General features: G+C 36.3%; 1 protein-coding gene across 8 annotated transcripts in view; it reads right to left on the bottom strand.

Moving 5' to 3' along the window:
• Positions 1-19011, bottom strand: part of DLG2 (discs large MAGUK scaffold protein 2) — a 966698-nt gene that overhangs the window by 323746 nt on the left and 623941 nt on the right. The gene's annotated exons all lie outside the window — the stretch shown is intronic.

The raw sequence follows: 19011 nt of genomic DNA, 5'->3' as shown, positions 1-19011 counted from the left end.
GCAGAATATGTACTGGAAATGAAGCATATTTAGGGCACTAAAATACTTTTCTTTCACCAGCTTCTCAGACTGCTAGGAGTTTGTTTCTTCTACTGCTGCTTATGGTCACATATCTACTTTCTGTTCTACTGAGAGAATTTATTAATAAAAATGGCACCTCCATACATTTATTTTCTACATAATTTAAATCAAATGCCACTTATGCATTTTTCAACTAGACTTCAATGCCTCCAATGTGATATATTTTGTGTGTGAAAGCCTACGTGTTGCCTGCCTGCAGCATGCAAGATTCTGAATGCTGTTATAAGTATTCTGCATTCACAAGAGACGCAGTTCTCGTTACCCAAGAAATGTACACTCAGTGTGCAGCTCTGCTATCAGCATATGACTGTGAACTAATTTATAATCCAAGGAAATGGATTTTGTACTGCACATATCATAATGCTTCTCAGCCAGCTATAATATGGAAATCGTTATAGTACTGAAACACTCTCTATATGTTTTCTGTAGTTAGGAAACACCTCCAGGCCAGCATTATAAATCTTTGATTTAATCTCCCTTTCATCATTAGGATCATCTCAGAGTCAGGTTATTCTCCCCATATTTAACACATGCCTAATTATACAGCACATTTTACAGTAACATGCACTCTCTATATACTTAAGAAGTATTTTCCTGAGATCCTTCCTATATGTCATATTATTAATTAAGCTAACTGTCCAACATATAGGAAAGAAAAAAAAAAACAACTACTTATACATACTTCAGGAAGCCTGGAACAAAACCCCTGAAACAGTAGTAAAACAAAGGGCAAATTCCTAGAAATTTTGAGTAATACTTGATTTGCAATCAAAAAAACCCAACAAACCTCTAAATTTTTTTTTGTGTTTATTCTTAACTTCAAATAGATTTAAAACATATGCAGTAATATGTGTTTCTAAAAAGAAGTAGATTTCCAAATCTCCAAACCTAGTTTTGATAGGGAAAGGCAAAGAGGAGGGTAACAAGGACAAAGCTGGGCATAATTATTAGCACAAGGCACAGACAGCTACACTATAATTAAAAAAAATGTGTCTGAAGAGCTTTAAAAAAGTCTATCAAAGCTTGCCTGTTACGTGGGGTGTGCTTAGCTACAGTTCATCACATAAAATGCGTTAGATTTTTTAGGAGGAAATAATTTCTGTGCTTTTTTCTCCTCCTACCGTACCTTTTCTCACTAACATTTTAGAGTTAGAACATGCTACAGCAATGCTGGATGTAAGCAGTGATGTGGTAACACTGCAATACACTTCTCGGGAGAATTAGTGCTATCCTTGACATTTATCCCTATATGTACATCTGTTATACTGCAAGGCTGTTCTGACTCTGCCCCTTAGGAACAACCTTTTAGAAGCACAGGGTAGCACCTCCTCACTGGCACTTCTGTATCTAGAAAATTTCATGCAATTATTCTGGCTGCAGTCCTTGACTTGATCAACAGGATCAACAAGCTGTCAGGCACGAGCTGCCTTGACAAATAGGTACATCCCTGTAAGGCTTTACTGCACCAGAAACTCCCACAAAAGTTGAGAGCAATTACACTTCTTTTTTTCCCCCACGATGGTTTATGAAGGGTCTGCCTTGCCTACATGGAAAAATCTTCTTTGTACCTCAGATCAAAGCCAACAAGGCCAAAAGCATAGCTACAATCACTCAAGGCTTTTTGAGAGCCTTGGCTTGAAAAAATATTGCAATAGGAGCATTCAGTTAAAAGCTACTGTATTTCAGTTCTGAGCAGCAGTACTGGCGTGCAGATCTCTCCTTGTGCTCCATGCTCTATGTTTAGGATGCAGGTTCACCAGCATATTGCTGCTGTACTAAAATCTCATTGCCCTTGTCAAGCCGTAATTCCAAGTTCCAGTAAATACTGTTTACTACTGCAATGCTCCCCGAACATTTCCACAAGGCTTGGTTCCCCACCCTTTAGTTTTTGCGCCTCCTTTGTCCCCATTCCAGAAAAACAAAAGCGTGTGGTAATTATCTTCACGCCTTTTCTTGGTGTATCTGTTTCCCTCCCATTTCACGTTAACCAATGAAAATGTCATCCCTCAGCCCAAACCAACAACTGCACCATCACTTAGGCATGACATTTTCCAAAGTAGAACATTCATGCTTTCTCTCATGCTGATTCATGTTTGGGAGTGGTTCCCCATAAATATACATCAAGTTAATTCACTGTAGTCTTTCTACTCCAAGCCTTACATCTCTTGGATGCTTACTAAGCAAGTTAACAATGAGCTAAGAGGCCTGGTGACAATGCAGATAGACACTAAGAAGTAATAGCAGCTGATGCAGAGGAGAAAAAATCTTCCTCTTTCAGAATACTCCACTACTAGTACTTAATCAAGATTCATATTTAGGCCTAAAAATCCTTGCCTGTTTTATTTCAGGATCTTTCAATAGAAGAAATCTGTACAAAAATCCCAACACACATAAGGGACAAGAGAAGTTTGAACAAACCTCAGACCTACAAACTTTTAATGGTATTGCTCAAACATCATTATTAGCATGTCTCTCTCTCTCTCTCTATATATATATATATACACACACACATACATATATAGATAATTCTATGATTCTACATAAGGGTTTGTATCCAAATTACGTTCAATTCTTATTAGCTAAATTATCTCTTGATGTAAATGTTCCCATGTCTTTGTCTAAGCTCTCAATTTCTACCACTATAAAAACCTCATATAATTAGTTACTGATTGTACAAGGAAGATTTGCACAAAATTGCACAGGAATAGATGGATGAATGTACTTTTTAATTGTTAGTTACTTTCTTACTACCTTCCCCGCCTTTTGTTACAAGGCTGCGGTCTTGTACACAGACTGACAAAAGGCTTAGCATAGCACAACATGCCCGGTTTGGTTTGAACAAAATACTGCCCGAGTTCCCTCCGTTTCATGCTGGATATCTCATGCTTCTCAGGGATTTACCACCAAGCTCCTATTTGTCTCTTGGCTCAGCTTTACCTTTCAAACACAGAAAATTAGGTCAAACTACCACACCAGAACGATTTTCTCCCAGCCCAGCCCCTGAGGCCGCCTTCCTGCTCTCCTATGAAGGGAAGGTCAGCACTTTGTCTCGGGGTTTATTATACCTGCCTGCCTCCTTTAGGACTTTCTCAAATGGGGCTTTGCACAACACAAGGACCATCTGAATTCTTTATAGGTCAGCCTGAGCAGAGATGAGGTCTGGCTGTATTTCTCCTGGCCGTGGGGTGGCAGACAGACAGCCACAGAGCAGGACTGCAGATGCCTGGTGTTACACCTTACCCCAGCACTGAAACACAGCACTTGGGGACAGAGTAACATGACGGATCATTCATATGCCAGGGAAAGAAAATAAAACTTGTAAGTTGTGGCCAGTTTGAATCTCTTCCCTCAAGACTACTAAACTTACAAATAAGGACCACAAAAATAAATAAGAACCTCTAGCAGGGACTAGTTTGGGGTAGCCAGAAGGCCTTGAGACCTATTCTTCTTCTAGCTTAGCCTTCCATCTTGTGTTCTTCTTCTACACACCTCTATGAGCAGCCATATATCAGGCTGCAAATTCATAAGGCTGCAGCCTTTTTATTTTGTCAGTAGTTGATAGAAGCACTCCACATTGACTTCTGTAGGAACAGAGTTTAGCTGACACCAAGAGCTACTGAGTTATTTTTCTTTGACATTGCAGCTCACCAGGGATGATAACCTTCGCTAAAATTCTACAAATTATTTTGTCCTTAAATTGTTTCATTTGTCTCTCTTTTTTTTTTTCTGCTCAAGGGCTGCATTTGCCTTAGAAGAAAGTTAGACTAAGAATGATGTAAAGTCATTCAGTCTTTAACAAAATCACAGAAGAATGTAAGTCCAAGAAGCAGAAAGAAGATCAGAATTGCATATCAAGAGCAGACCGAGTACTTCCCTGAAAAAGGGATTGTATTCTTCAATACAAGTGATTTGTACTTGATCGTATTAAACAGGCTTACCACAATCACTTGGAAATTGTTCTCCATTTAAATTTCTTTTTAATTCTAATCAATAAGGTGACAGCAGAACTTTCATGGATGCTTTTTGAGTTAATTACTTCAGTGCACCTAAAATAATTTCTCATATTCTTCTGAGGTGACATGATTTTGAAAATCTCTAGCATTCAAGTGAGAAAAAAAAAATAGTTGAACTTCACAGAATTCACTTAACTATTGCTGCAACCTTTCCCTGACACTGCAGCATATCAGGCCTTTTTCAGAGTCCATCAGTCAGCAAAAAGCCTAAGACAGATGGAGTAATTGTATTTCCCAAAATGTTTTCTAGAGGATGAAAGCTGTTTTAGGGGACAACACATACTCCCGAAACCTCTATTACTGAAATGATCTTTGTGTTTAATTTTGGGGTTTTCCCCCCACTGGTTTAAAGATTCTCTTTTTTTTTTCTCATTTTGTTTTGTTTGCCTGTAGACTACTTCTACTCTGGTGTTCACAGCCAAATTTTTGGAATGCTTTTCTCTCTCACATCTTTTACAGATGAATTTAAAGTACGAATTGCTGTCTAAACTTGCAGGTTTGGTCAGAGCAAGTTCAATCAAGAGAATGCTCACAGAATGGTAACTGACTCATTTCCAGATTCCTGAAGACACGTTATATTTTTTATTGTCTTCTATTGTTACAATTGTTAAAGAAGGGTCTTCAACAAGCACCTTTGTTACTGGTGCTCCTTAAAAAGTTGTCTGTTGCATTTTACAATGGGAATTATCCTTCATCTTTTCAAGAGCACTCGTTATCTGAAGGTTCAGAAAATCCAAACCTTTCTTGAGTCTAAGCAATGCTGGTTTTATCTTATTTTTGCAAAAGTTCAAAATACTTAAATACAAAGAAGCTGTATCCTGTGAAGGCAGTGTAGGCTTGGCATTTGTTATCAGAATTTCTTAATTTCACATACATGCATGAAAATGCTAAAGCTTTTCAATAGCTTTGGCTATTACAGTGAGGGCACTTTCTCACTCTGTAAGGCGTAGTTTTCCGATACGGTGTTGGTTTATAAATTACGCTTTTAAAAAAAAAAAAAATATTTGGTTTTGTTTTCAAGTCTTCTAATGTAGCACATTCTTTTAAGTAAGTGTTGCTGCAAGAAATGTTAATTCATTGTTGAGTTTATTTCAGGTAGTGGAAAAAATCCCCTTGCACTATGAAACATACTGTGAGACATTTTCATTTGAAACTTGCTTTTATACACTTTAGGAAGTTTTAAAATTCTTTTTTACTCATTGTTAATTCTCATATTTCTGCTTAATGAAGTCATAGGTTTCTTTTAAAAAGTAAAATATGAAACCAAAACTTGTCTTCTTCAGATTTTCAAAATAGTTAGCCTGAATTACTCAGCAAATACATGTCCAAAATTAATCTCTCACAGAGTCCTTTTTAATAACAAAAGCTGTTTTATAAAACAGCAGTACCTGAATCTTGGCTAAGATTGTTACCATCTTCAGCTTTGGGTTCTTGCCTCAAGCTACTTCTGTTTCAGATGAAGAAGACAACATTTTCTCCCATGAGGCAAAATACCAACCAAAATATAAAAACCAACAAAACCCCAAAACTCCTTCCAAAAATCACATTCACTTTTGTTCTACAAGACCAGTTTTCTCCAAGTACTTGACAGCATGAGAAAGTGAAAGCTAAGAATGAGACTGAGAAACTTAGAAAACTGTGGGGAATTAATTTTTTTGGAAAGGGACAGAAGAAAAAAAAATACGAAGTGCTGTGGGCGAGCAGAATGAATCAAGTAACACAGTCTACAAATGAGAGAAAAGATTGACAACTCTTCCCTTAATTGGCATGGGAGAATTATACACGGACCAGGATTTGCTGTGGTTCTGAAACAGTCTGTGAAAGACTTTCTCTTTTTCTCTGTATTAAAGCAGATAAGGTTACTTAGTTTGGCACCTAAGATGCTTATAAAGAGGAAATACCTCTAAATATACCAAGTCTAAAAAGGACGATCATGTGAGATTGCTGTAAAGATCTGAGTATTTCTGCAGACTTTGTTCAGTGAGATTTTTCTCCACAAAGTACTTCTTACCTAAAAAATACAGCTCTCCTTTATTCACCCGACTGTGAATCTATAGAGGGTTTTTTTCACTCAGCCATACTTAGATTAACATCACATATATAGTGGGGGTGTTAGCTGTCACTCAGCAATGCCCAGTTCAACAGCACACAACCACATTGCAAACAACAGCTTAACACGTTAATGCTTCAACCCACTGAAACAAATAGCTGATTTTATAATATGCAATGTACTTTCATCTAGTTCAGGGTTTTGATAGAAAATGTTAAACCCACCTACTCAAGGCACTAAGATCTTTAAGACAGGATTCTGCTCTGCAATTCTTTCACAATCTGGCAATTATATTAGCATTGGTTTTTATGTTCTAAAGAAAGAGTAACACATGCTAAATAACCAAACTACTTTCTGCCACACAGAAGTCAGTGTCTGACTTTTTTTGCCATCTCCCACCCCAACACTAATCCTGACACATCTTGTTCTGTCTTTAGACTTCAATCATTCCACTGACGTTTTCAGGTATTTTCACGTGCTATACTGTATTGTACTTCTCTCCAGTGTTTTGTCCAAGGCCCCAGTTTCAAAAACCTAAACATCAAAGCTGCATTTATGCCTCATTCAGAGAACAAGAACATTTGCATATTTATCAGAGTACTGTTGAACTCTTTTTACTTTCAAATCTACTCAAGAGTAACATAATTCATGGAATTCTCACTTCTCCCACATACACTGGCAAACTCCCTAGAGTCAGAGTTTTGAGACTCCATAGTTATATCATGTTCCATATGGTCGAGATTTTCATCTCTCACAATGCCATTTGTTTTCAAGCCCCTTACCAGGTTCAGTACATTCATTACAAAACCACAATACACTTGACTACAACTGCTTCGTACGCTTACTCTCACTTGAGTGAGTGTGATATTGTTCTCTCAACATTGCACAGACCAAGTACAGTATTAAAAAATATGTATTTCAAAACATGAAACAAGGGATTTTATTTTTCATAATACACATGAAATCTACAACACTGTAAAACAGCATATCTAGACAAGGAATGATACCACTCCCAAAGTGAAGGAGCTCATGAAAAAGTGATAGTGTGTCCTCTGTTTCTACACAGATTGAAACAGAAGAACAGATGTGAATTCTCTCCAGGCTGAGTTTTCTCTATTTTATCTCTATTAAGCTCATATTAACAGCCTTTGAGCTGTGGCAGACGTGTGCCTAGTTTTTTTATTCAATGTGTTTCCTGTAGGAATTCTTTCCCAGCATTATGGGACCATATGACCTTGCCTGTTCTATCTCAGAGAAATGGGGCAACATATGTCCTCCTTTAGTTGGCTACAGTGATACCAAACAAACATCACAACAAGCAATCTGATGAATATGTGAAAAGTAGTATGAGAGAAAACAAAATATTCAAAAACTTTTATCATAAAATTGGAGCAGGGAAATGCTGGTCCTGGGGAGTGAAAAGTTTCACTTCACTTGGGGAAAAATATATATATGTATGTGTCTATCTTTTTGTCATGTGGTGTCAACTCCAGGCTAGCTGTAGACTTCGCATCAGCCAGACCTGAGAGCTTTCTGAGCTCCCAGGGCTACAGGATAGAAAGTGAAGTAGTCAGACCAAGGAAAGGAAAGCACTTGCTAAGTGATTATAGCAACTTGACATAAGGGGGATGGGGAAGAACAGAGTAAAAGAGTAACACTAAAAAGAATTGAAAGAACAGCAAAGCTTCTTCAAGTAGCAAGCTAGGTATAAAACTTTGACAGGATCGTCACTGAAACTTTCACAATGCAATTATCTGCAAAAACTGAGGAAATTAAGACATGTTTAAATGTAACTCTATGACAGAAGTAGACAGTCACATCCTGTACAAGGACTTAGGGAACAGAAACCTGATTTTACTGAAGCCATGGAAACCAACAGTTTCAGCATACAGTGGGAGCAATTAAAAGGAAAGAAGAAAACTCCTACTGCTGACTTCAGTTCCTCTCTAATGATGACACTTCTCATCCCCTTCTGCTGACAATTCAGCACTATGAAAAGCCCAGTGGATGTCTTGAGATTATGTGGAAACTCCTTGGTTAAACCAGTTTGTAGCTCTAAGTCTTTGTGTTGAAAAACTGCTGCATGTCTAAATGGGTTTATTTTGACAGATTGCACGATCACTACAGCATTGCTGTGCAAAGCACTTAAGGGAATTTGAGACCCCTGAAGTATCACAAGTGCTGGAATAAAACCAAGTTCTAAGCTACTGTCTAAACTATTGTTCTTTTCCATTTGACTGTCACATTCACAGACGTGAAATGAGTGTATTTAGTTGTTCTTGCACTTTGATTGGTGGTTTTTGTTTAGCATCTTCTTAACATACTTTGACAATTTCTTGGGTTCTGTGTTTCTACTGGAATAGATATGTGCTTAATCATGAATGTTAAAACTCTGAAATGTTTACATCCATTGTAAGATTTTGATACTATTTTCTTTCCAAATCTTATTTAACCTTGCATCAAAGCAATTGCATAAGTAAAACTCCTCATTTGCTACCTTATTCAAAATCATGATCTTCAAGGCATGTAATCCGGAATAAAAAGGTAAACTATTAATGAACTAAAAGGCCCCTAGGGCTTAGAAGTTCAAGCACAAATCCTAGAGGCAAATAACTGAGTATTCTTGCTGTTGCATCACTTACCTTTCCAACACTGCACTACTCCAGTGGCTAAGCATGCAGAGCTTAGCAATACCTTCTCTTGTAACATAAATTAAAGCAAATTTTTGAAACATATGCATATGTTGAATAACATTCAAGACTTCTCTTTCAGGCATTTCCCATGATGCTCAATTATAGATTTTATTGGGAAGAAATACAAAGAAGAATAAATTAAACACAATTCATTTATTTTCACAGATACACATCTAAATATAATTTTCATAATTTTGTGGTGACCCTATTTTGTTGTAATATTTCATTTCAGTGTCCATTTTTTCCTTATTCTTAGTAAACCTGACTATGACCTTGACCAATCTAAAGCAGCTTCAAAGCTGTCTGTTTCTGAGAAAGAGCTTGGACAAGATGACCTCCACAAAATCCTTCCAAACTGAATTATTCTCTGCTTCTATGAAACACAAGTGTCACAAATACGAAACATTTTTCAAAATCTGCTAACAGCCTAGGAATAGTTTGGTCACTAAAAACTTTCCTTCTTAATTTTATCTTAACAATTACATGATACTGATTTTCTTTGTGTGTATATACATATATGTATATATATATCTCCACAAAAATTAATTTTCCAAGATTTATAACTGTAAATTCTTAGGTGCAGAGACTTTTTTTTGACATGATCTCTATAAATATCAGCAGAAACTCATGGCTAAAACTGCACCTTGTATAAGTTTCACACAGTTTTATTGGAAATAAACAATCTAATTTTGTCAAATGAGAAATGCACAATTCTTTACATTAGAAAAATCAAATCCTGCAAGTGTCGTTCTGGGTGAAAGAAGCGAAGAGGAATCTTTAACCAGGTGTATGTTAGCCATAGTTGGGTAAAACATTCCTTAGGCAATATTTTCCTGTCTTTCTATAAATCAGTTGAGATAAGATTCTCTGTTCCCTTACCTACATCAACACTTGTCAAATGTTTGGTCCTATACTCAATGCACTAAGCACATACATAGACCAGTACACACAATGCTATGCAACAGATTTAGACTACCACAACCCAAAGCAGTCATCCAATAACATACAATATCAGATTTTATTTTTGGTTGGAAATCTGAAAGAATTTTAAAGTCCCATGTTCTACTTCTTGTAAGTGTCATGGTCAGAAATCATATTGAGTCATATTAAAAATACCAAGGATAAGGTAACAACAAATTTTCAAGTTTAGTAACATTATTTTAAAGGTGTTTGTCAGTGAGTCACTGGCAGAGAATAATGGTCTTATGATTCATGGAAAGGAAAAGAAAGTCCCTTTCTCTCCAGCTGTACAGATACCACTTTTGCCTTTTTGGAAGTGGTAGGAATGCAGGCTGGGAAAGAAACAGAGGCTGAGCCAAGTTTCCTACTAGAAGAAGAGAGGTATGATTAGAAATTACCAAACCACACTTTTAAAGAACAAAGGTAAAAGTCAACAGACATTTTCACTTGATCTCAGACTCTCCATGGAAAGACCACAGTTGGAGATGCCTCTGGGTCAAACATAGATGTGGCTCACTCACAGATAAGCATATTTAAGTACAGTAACAAGTTTGATGAGAAGAATTTTCTAAAGAATGAACTTATTCCTATTCACGTATGACAGAAATGCCTCCTATTTCAAAAGAAACAGGCAACAGGTAAACACTTTTTGAAAACCCAACCTTTTATCTTAGTTCCTAGCACTTCAGATCTAGTTCTCAGTATTAGCTGTATTGCTTTTGTCACCAAAGACCCCTTTTGTTGGTTCATTTTAGGAGTAACTACTATCAGAAATAAAGATGAGATTCCTGTTATTGGCGGCATGAAAAAAGCATGAAAGCCCAGCTTCTACTGTGTTCCTGGAACATGTTGTTTCCACATATCACACAGACAGTAAACTAACAGTGCAAACTAAAACCTAGAAAAAATAACCCTTCAGGAAATGAAAGGAACTATGAGACTCTGTGAGTATACTTCAGCAAGGCAAATGGTTTGAAATTTACTCATAAAATAGTCACAGAAAAGAAGCAGTATTTTCCTGATACTATAGCCTCTCTCATGCTAACTTTTCAACAAAACAGGAAAAATTTAGAAAAGGAAGCAATTTCATCTCAAAAGAGCATTATTACTAAATCAGCATTTCTAAGTACCCCTAGCAGTGAAACTTTCCCTCTTTGTTTTACTCATAAACATGCATATTAACTACTGCGACTTCAAGACTTGTTAATTCCCATGTCCACTTCCTGAAGGAGAGGGAATTCTCATATCCCCTTCAGAGCTAAGGAATTGTACTGGGTTTTGAAGCACAGCACTGAATATTACCAGCATACTAAAACCCTAAGGAATAACACCCCTAAAATCCTGATTTTTAACATCGGCAGAATATATGAAGCTGCAAGAACGAGGAAAGAATCTTATCTTCTTTTGGATGATTATGCCCTTTTGTACAAAATAGGTGTAATACATTTTACCTGTCTTTTTAAACATCTTCAGTAGAACATTTTAAATTAGGATAAACACGCCACATACCCTCTCTTTACACTGTATAGAAAGAGACACTTCTGCATTGCAATTCATCAACATGCAAATTGGCACAAGTCAAAATGTTTCACATACATTTATCAGTTGCAATCAACCTTCATTTAATAGTTTCTCAGTCCTGGCATGCAATTTGTGTTCTAAAATTAGACAGAAAATTGAGGTAAGAAGCAGTTTTAAAAAGCAAGAAAAAGAGAGAATGAGACCAGAATAACCAGCAGGCTGGTGATGAGGAACTCATCTGTGCTGCAAAACCTGAACCAAACTCTGCTCTGAACAGGCACCACTGGGGTTTACATTTCAAATGAGTGCCCTAATCACCAGGCACACTATCTCTGATCTGATGAATATATAATTGTATATTCAAAGTGGAACAGGTCCAACAGGAGAAAGACACACCTGAGCAAAAGTACGCATTCATCATGGACAAAACCCTGTTACAGATCAGGCAGAGGGAGGCATGAAAATCCCATTTTCCCACACCCTGGATAAGTATTCCTATGGTGACTGTGAATACTCTTCCTTCCACTTTACATATTTCCCCCAAGAAAACTTGTGAAAGAGAAAATTTCTGCCAGAGTGAAGTAGAGGTAAGAAAAAAAAATTAAAAAAATATTAGATACCTCAAAAAAAGTTGGTGATGAATGTTCTGCATCCAACTTTTACCCTGCATCTGTTATATACAGCCAAAGGTAGAAACAATTTGGAGAAACCATTGCCACTACCTTGGCTTGTTTTTCTCACAATTCCTTCCAGAAATTCACTACAGAGATAGTAGGTATTGTCCCAAAATATTTAACACAAGGAATCTGTATTATTTTCATTAACACATATTAAATATTTATTTTCTTTTGCCTTTTTTTTTTATTTTTAATCCTATTCAAAGTACAAGCAGGGTAATTTTAAACATTAAGCATCTCCCCATTCCCATGATATGTATCAATGTAATCAAAAGTTAAACATACATTAATGCATATGCCTTTTCCACAGTACCTTGCCATTACACTTTGTAAAATCCACAAACTCTGTTCTGCATCAGAATTTTATTTTACATGCCTAATTATACTTGTGCAAATGACTGCTAATAATGGCAATCTCCTTAAAAAGCAAAGGGGGTGGGAATGAATTTTCTATCTGAAATAAAATTTGTCATTAAAATTCTACAGCTAGAAAATAAATTCAGCACAGAATTCAGAAAATAAATAAATTACACATTGCAACTGAAATGCAAGCTACTTAACAAATATATGTGAAGGGTAGAAATCCATCAAATAAAAATGTAAGTATCACGTAATATTATTTTTGGTATCTATTAAGGCTTTTCATTGCCTCCGAAGGGTTATCCAACAAATAAAAAGATCCATGCAGAAGTTAAAGATTGACTTTTTAAATTATGAAACTCGTGGGATACATGTAATCAACAATCAAAAGAAGCTCACCACTGAACAGTACATTGAAAGAGGAAGCCTGTGGGATGTACTGTCACAGTGGTAGCATAAGACATGACCAAAATCTCTAAGTTATGCATATGCTTGTTTTATGGCAGAGCTGACACCATTGGAAGGGGTTCGATTCTGAATAAAAGCAACAATTAGTGAGTTAACAGCTTTTCAACTGCCAAATGAAATGCCTGTTAAAGGCTGATCTTAAGAGGGAAAAACTTTAAAAATATATTCGTTTTCTTGGTAATCAGATGTGGCGAGATGAACAGGAAAGAGGGGATGGCTGTTCTACATGCAGCAATCCATTTCAATGGTTGCCTCAGCTTTCTCTATAAAGTGACAGTTTTAACAATACCTGAAATGTGTCAGTGTACATTGGGCATACCCAAGATCTCAATTAAATAATGGAAAACACTTTACAAGTGGCAAATATTTTTTTGAGACATTTGGAAATACAGTGGGTGTGTATGCATAAGTAAAACATATCTTGACACTTTTTTTCTTGATTCCTTTTAAATTTAGGTGGAACACTTGCCAATATAGCTGCAGCAATTTACAGACTCTTGAGCCATATGAAACTCCCCTAGATATTTCCCTCTAGCATCCATCTCCATAACCCCCTGCAGTCACTTCCATAGAGATTTGTAAGGTTTAAAACTTTCTCCTCTTCAAGACAGAGTTTGCACAAGAGGACAAGGGCACACAGTGATGGGCAAGTATTAGCCTGTCCCATTCCCTTGTTCAAGATTCAGAAACACATCATGGGCTTTGCCTACTCTGAATTACAACAAGTATATGCATCAGTACAAAGGTGATAATAAATTTCAATGCATTTAATGATTTAACACTTTTATGCCACAGAAATACAGAAAAAGAAAAATGAATTATTTTATAATTATGTAGCTAAACAGAGTAAATTCTAATTCTGATTAATACTTCAGTTCAGTGAGACAGAAATGTCATTACTCAATACTAAATTAATTTACAAAATATAATTTGCCACAATATGCATTACAATTAACGTAACTAGTGGCTTCAAGGAAATTATTTATAGAATTCAAGATATGCTATTGAAACAACAAATGAAAAAAACAGTATGAGGATTTGGAAAAATATCAGAGAAATCTCTGAAACTTTTGAAACCAAATTAAAAGTGTTGCATGTGACTCTAGTAGACAAGGATGCAACCTGCACCTCAAGCAACTGTTAGATCTGTGCCAAAAGCTGCAACATGATACTGAGATTTTAGAGATATCATTTTTCATGGAAATTAATATTATACCAGACAAACAAAATGCTTGGGCACTTGAGTAAAAAAAAAATTTGACTTGACCCTTTCTAAAAAGCCTAAAAGATTTTCAACATGCCCTGTCTTTGAGCCTACACCAGCACCACATATGCCAACCCCACAGAGAGAACAGAACATGTTGCATGTCTGGCATCACCATCCACCCTCTGTTCTCCCAAAGTGTTCAATACACATTTTGAGACAAGATGCTTAAAGAGCTTTGTTTCATTTAAATCTAAATATTTTTGCAATAGTTGTTTTAAATTATTTTTACAAAATTATCTAAAAATCAAATTTAACAATAGTCAAATTTAACAATAATGAATAAAGAGCACTTTGGTGAAATGGAGCAAGCATGTGACTAACCACTTACTTCACTGAGGAATGCCTTTTTAAAATTTACTAACTTACAAGAACAAATACATTTTTCACTGTCACTTGGTTTCACACAATTATTCTTAATTAACATGATTTTTTTTTTTAAATGCCAGCACAAAGATGAAAATCATTATGGTAATTAACAAAAGTTTCTTCCTTTCAACGAAGTAGCATGGCATACACAGAGCAGCAAGTCAGACTGCTTCATTAGGAACATTTAGACACACAGTCAGGAAAGCACAAAAAATTCAGATCTAAACTTAAGTTTGTTCTGCATTATCTGTGAACGCATATTTTTGCGTGAGTCATCCACAGAGAGTGAACCCACAGCTCAGACAGAAATAGTGCTATGAATACCAAATTTCAAAGTGTAGAGTGTTTATCTACCATCTGTTGTTCAAGAATCCCATAACTATATTTCATAAAACTTTTCAAACTTAAATTTACTGTGTCAACTTATGAAATAATATAAAAAGGATCACTAGCTTTCATTTAATTGCACTGTAGACTTTTCCAAACAAGGTACTGTACTGAAAAGGGGATTATATTTTGTTGAGCAAATAAAATTGAAAGGGAAGAATATGAGCGCATGGAAATATGAATAAAACCCTTTTTGTCTCAAAGAATGATACCCCAGTGGACATATAAGATTTCCTCCAGATTTCATATGAAGCTTAGTCATTACAAATAGATAAAAAGAATAGCCCTCTTTTCCAGCTTTGCTGAGTATAAAAGATTAAATTCAGTTCTATTTAAAACGGCCACTAAATAGACAAAAATTAAGAAATTAATTTAAACTCTGGAGATGTACTGGTTCCACATTAATGTTATACTTCCAGACAGCCTCTCCCTTGCCCAACAAAGATTCAGTAAGCCAGGTTCTTAAAGAAGCTGTTTACAAGCCATGAGAATACCTAGATCAATAACAGCCTGTGTTTCCTAGGAAAAACGTGGCCATGGAACATTGTACTGCAAGAAAGAGCAGACGAGCACTTTCAGAGACTGAGCACCCTCCATAGATGTGCCTAAATGCTCCAGGGAAACTGCTTAAAGGTATTCCATCTTTAGGAACCAATCCTGTACTTACATACTCCATATGCACTTCTTCTGCCAAGAATAACTGCATTGATTTTCCAGAGGTAAAAAGATTCTGGATCAGGCTCCTACAATGAATATGTCATACAGTAGGCATCCTACCTACTCTCTCAGCAGGAAAATTCAAGATTAGTTAGTACTTATTGGTAGTGTACAGTTGGCCTGTTTACTTTTCCTTGACAATGCTTCACAAAATTTTTACTCTCCCCAGTGATTAAAAAGACTACTGTGTCAACTTAATCAGTCCATTCTTCCTCATAAAGCTTGCAACTATTTTCATTTTTCCTTTGCACCAAAGTTATCAAATCCTGCATAATAATTCTAACACCAGAATTCAGAAGGTTAGTTTATCTGTGCTTGCTCTCACTACATCTATTCTCAGAACACTTACACATATTCTAGAATGATTTGCAAGTTTTTGTTTGGCTTTTTCTTCTGGTAGAAGATGATTCCTTCATTTTATTTAGAAGCTAAAATTCTGTTTCACTCTAAATTCCTTTAGCTCTTTTCCACTATCTGAGGTTTTAGAGAAATCTTATCTGACAACTTGTAGAAGTAATTTAGCACTTCAGGTTTTAGTTTTGTACTTTGTCATTCAAGTGATACCTACTAAAACATGTTTTCATGGCTGTTTCGTGGTGTTCTTTTGACATTAGCATTGCTGCAGTTACCCTACAGTTAAATCTCATCCTCTTGTGAAAGAACAAAGCACTCTGTTGACCAAGTCCCTCAAGAAAACAAAATGATGATTTTCCTCTTAAGGTTTAAAAACCTCATAATGATGATAACAAAGTCCACGGCAATCTTTCTTCCAGATGGCACAGCTGACACCAGAATGCATCCTGTGCACCTACAACTCTTCACTGGGAGCTTACCTTTCAGAAAACTTTTTCCTTTACTCGGCTTCTCTTCAACAGAAGGGAGAGCAGCTTTTAGAGGTATTGCCAAGGACCCTTCCTGGTTGAGGAAAGCTGATGAAATAGGATATATCACCATGTTCTCTGGCTCTCTTCTCCCAGGACTGCTACTTTTCCCATTTTAGGCTAAGTTTCTCCTAGCAAAAACACTGGATCACATTCTGCATTCATAATTCAAAACCAGGTGGTGAGATCGACAGCTATGATTTTTTATGATTTTTCCAGCAGAGGATGGAGAAGCCAACAGAAGTGAGGAATAGCAGGAGGTACCTGAGGTACAAGACTGCCTTGTCTAAAAAGGCATTGGCCTAGGTGCACATCACAGCACTGAAGTGAAAACAGGATGATTAATAGCTCCAAAAAGGTCCACCTACTGTTCATATGCCGCTGGTGTGCCACCACCAGCAGCACAGCTACTCAGTCCTAATGCAATCCCATCCTAACCCCAGTCCCAATGCCTGCTGCTCAAGTAAACCTAGGTATTATCCATTTCTAAAAAGTAAATTAATTCATTCCATATCTCCCAGCACTTCTCCACTCCGTTAAGTCTTGCTCTTTGCTTAACCTCTGTTCTATCCCTATTTCAATTCAATGACCTCATGATTCTATATTTCTGCATAATGTTTTCTTTAAAAAAACAAAACAAACACTTTCCTGCTTTCTTGAGCATTTTTCAGCATTTCATTACCATATTTCTGTTTCTCAACTCTCTACAAGTCCTGTAATTACACTATTTTGGGTTTCTTATTTTGTCTGATACTGACTTTAATGCATTCAGGCTTTCTTGTAGTGTCAAAATAATGTAAGAAACTGCAATCTCTGTATAATTAAATCTAACAGAAATCTAAGGGAACCTAATATCAGGTCTAGTTAAACAGCACTTGAGACGCTGCTAAATAAACTTGAATCTAAGAAAAGAAGTTAAATTTTAGAGTCTTAGGTTTAACAAATATTCAATGAAGATGTCTGTAAGTCTTTTTGCTTTGGACATCTTCTGGTTAGACTGCGTTATACAAACATAAACTGTATCCATAAAATTTCCCAAGAGAGAATTCTTACCCTTTCCTGCAGAGGGAATTTTTCCCCCAAAATAGGTCAGATGCTGAATATCAGATGTGGCACGAAGCTGAACTGCTTAGACAAGGTAAAGAGGGACAAAGAGGATATTTAGGAACACACATGCACACAGGGTGAGCTTTTAAGAGGCCTGAGAATGTCTTTAGGAAACTAAATAAAGCAAGTAAGAAGGTGAGAGTGGACAGAAGGTAAGGAGAACAACATGTCTTAATGAGAGAGCAGGCAGCTGAGAAAAAAGGATGAAGAATGGTATTCTCAGTACTAGAAGGGTTCATAGTGGAGTTTTTTGGAGAAAAGCCTCAGAGTAGCCACTTTGCATTGAGGCTTCTGGGTGTTTGCTCTGACCATTAACATTTACAACTTGACAGTCATTAAAAAGCAGAAACACAGCATAACAAGAGACAGGGCAACAAATCTCCTCTTGCAACCACACTATCTTCACTTATCTAAGCTGATCCTTAGGCAGCAGGGGCATATTGCCAAAGAAAAACTGAAGCAATCCCGAAAACCTGTGCAGATACTACCTTTATTTCTGTGTCTTTCACCAAAGGAGGAACTTGACATCAGCATTTAAATTGCATGAAATAAATTGGGGAGAGAGGGACAGTGTAAGAGAGAGGGAGAGAGAAAGCAATAATTGCTTTCTGTTCGATACCTAGGTATGGGAAGAAAAAGAAGATAATTATCTAGAGAGCTCAGCAATTCTTAGGAAGAAGCTGAAGTACAAAGAAAGAACTGCATGGTATTCTTACTGCTAGTTGAAATAAAGACTTATTTTGAGCTATGATGTATACAGGACAGCTAATGATAATGAGAAAATAAGCAGAGACTAATATAAGGAATATATTTTTTTAAAATGTACTAGGATAGCATTAGACTACAATTAGTATTGGAAAAAGCACCTGATACGATTCAGCAAAAATTACAACTAATAAAACTTTGAAATTTATGGTCATGGGGAAATACTCCTGTCTAAGCAGGTTGCATTCATGTCAAATCAGCAGGATTAGTTCTGATAAAACAAAATTTCAAATGTAATTAATGCAATATATTTCATAGGAGGTATCACACATAAGGTTTTCTGAAAAAAATTCTTCTTGGAAAACCCTTTTTTACAAAAGCATTGCAGAGATATCTTGTATAAGTGCACAGAAAGATACGATCTTGTCTTTCTCAACTTCTTAAATCAGAAACTCCTGTTCATTTGAAACATTACTCAAGAGCAAGAGTGGTGCAATTCAGGAAAACAGTTGGCAAATGAGAGAACGCACATAATCAAACCTATAAAAACTTGTCTGTGTAAAAACGACTTGCAATATATTTATATAACAAAATAAACGTATGATTAAATGCCAGCCAAACTCATCTGCCCCTGATGCTATCATTTATTTCATATAATTTACCACTCTTACTGCTGCATGTTTACCCATGTTTTCAGAATTTCATAAAATATGCATGATCAGAAATTGCTAATTGGCAACTGAAAGGCTTTTCTTTCA

This window comes from Cinclus cinclus, chromosome 2 (genome assembly GCF_963662255.1).
Source record: "Cinclus cinclus chromosome 2, bCinCin1.1, whole genome shotgun sequence".
NCBI classification, from domain to species: domain Eukaryota; kingdom Metazoa; phylum Chordata; class Aves; order Passeriformes; family Cinclidae; genus Cinclus; species Cinclus cinclus.
The sequence above is the reverse complement of the archived record's forward strand: the minus strand, read 5'-3'. Positions and strand labels throughout refer to the sequence as shown.